The sequence below is a fragment of the Solea solea genome, chromosome 11, assembly GCF_958295425.1.
Source record: "Solea solea chromosome 11, fSolSol10.1, whole genome shotgun sequence".
NCBI lineage: Eukaryota > Metazoa > Chordata > Actinopteri > Pleuronectiformes > Soleidae > Solea > Solea solea.
The window spans coordinates 24525286-24527610 of record NC_081144.1 but is presented as its reverse complement, the minus strand read 5'-3'; positions in this window follow the sequence as shown (position 1 = coordinate 24527610).

Below are 2325 nucleotides of genomic sequence, written 5' to 3'. Positions count from 1 at the left end.
ATTCAGTTTAATCTCTCTCTCTCTCTCGCTCTCTCTCTCTCGCTCTCTCTCTCTCTCGCTCTCTCTCTCTCTCTCCCTCTCTCTCTCTTCCCCAATTGGAGATTAAACAGAAAAAGCTCAGATAGGAGGGGCGGGACTAAGAGTTAAAGAGACAGAGAAACAGAAATATTCGAAAGAAGAAGAATAAGACAACGATGATGATGATGATGACGATGATGATGATGAAGATGACTATGACGAAGAAGAAGAAGATGATGATGATGATGATGATGATGATGAAGAAGAAGAAGATGATGATAAGGATGATGATGATGAAGATAAAGAATCACTACTTCATGTCTCCTGCAGGCGGCGCTCATCACAGGAATTAGCATCAGCAGAAAAGAAGCATAAACTTTTAATTGAAATTAAATTATAATATTTAAAATGAAATATGATGAAATGAAATATGATGAAATGTGTAATAATAATTATGATGATAATAATGATGATGATGATGAAATACTGACACAGTCAGAGCTGACTGAGCTATGAGCGCCCCCTGCTGCTGAGAACCAGCCTGACACACAGAGGCTCACTCTGAGTTTAAGTCTACGATGTCTACGTCACATATTCACAAATGTATCTCGTTGTTCAACAGGAAACTGACCGTTTGTAAACCACTCACTCCCCCACACCAAAGTCCAGAGAGGAAATCAGTGAATTCTGGTCTACTGCTGCCTTGTGTGGTCACTGAGGTTAATCTGAACAAAGGATTTCAAACACTCAAAGGCAAATTGAAGAGGAAGATGATGGAACATTGACCTTCAGAGGTGAACACACACACACACACACACCCATGACTTGAGGGGACATTGCATTGACTTACATTCATTTCTTGGAGACTTACTCTAACCTTAACCACAATTACTACTGGCCTAATCCTAACCCTAACCCTAACCCTAACCCTAACCCTAACCTCAACCTAACCATGAAACATATCTTCACCTTAAAATGTAGTAATTTACGTTATGGGGACTTGCTTTTTGTCCCCACAAGGAGGACAAGTCCCCATAATGTGACTGTGTAAACAGGTTTTGGTCCCCACAACATTAGTAATACCTGGTACACACATACACACACACACACACACACACACACACACAGTAGGTTGATGGAGTCTTTGTTTTTCATTTTCAACTCAAAGTCAAGGACTCTCCTCTGACCTTTGACCTCATTCACCTCCTTCATTTCACTCCGTTATCCTCTTGTTTCCTCCTCCTCCTCCTCCTCCCCCTCCATCACACAGAGATAAAACTCTCCTTCAGATCAGAGATGACAGGATTTTAGGCCAGTGTGTGTGTGTGTGTGTGTGTCATTAAGCTTCTATATTAAGCCATCCGTAATCCTGCTGCTGCAGTCTCTCTCTCTCTCTCTCACACACACACACACACACACACTTGTTCTCATGAAACATGAAATTAAAAGGCTGAAATAAAAGAAGTAATATATATATATATATTTTTTTAAACTAAAAAAAACAACTGAATATCCACCAGGGGGTGACTCTGCTGGTTGAATGGAAGTCAATGATCTTCACATTAAGAGGACAATACAGTACAATACAGTGTGAGTGGACATGTGAGTGGACACAGCTGTTGACAGGAAGTGACGTTGTGTTGTTTTTCAATTTTTATGAACAAACTTTCTCTAAATTAATTCTGTTTTTTAAAGGTTTAACATAATCAATGATCATTCACCACTTCATAAACACTGTGCTGTTTAGAGTATGTTGAGTTTTTACTCTTATTTATGATGATCACATCGTTATAATACATGTATAACACATTTATTATTGTATTGAGTTGTTACTTCCTGTGATGAAAAAGGACACAAATATAAATAAAACTGATTTAAAAGGTAAAATGCCTCCTTTTCCTTCATGTGTTTCCCATGATCCTCTCTGTCTGACCTCATCCCTGAAAAATAATAAAAATGTCTGTGCTGCCTCCTGCTGGAGGAAAGGAACAGTACAACCTGTGTGTGTCTATTATGGAGGAGAAACAGGGACAATCTATATCTCACTCTCCTTAACCAAACCCCATAGAGAAAAACAGTGATTTTAAAGGCCACATAGACCGGAAGCTCCAATTAACGCTGCGTTTGTGTGTGTGTATCTGCGTCATTACCTCGTTTATGAAACCCTAAAGTTTCAGAACAAACAGTTCAGCCACTGCTGAGAAAATAGTGTTGTATTGTTTTCCTGGGCTCTGCGAAGCGGATCGACACTTCCTTAATTTGATGTTGTCATCAGAAATCCTCACCACCGTAGCGCCTCCCGGTGCG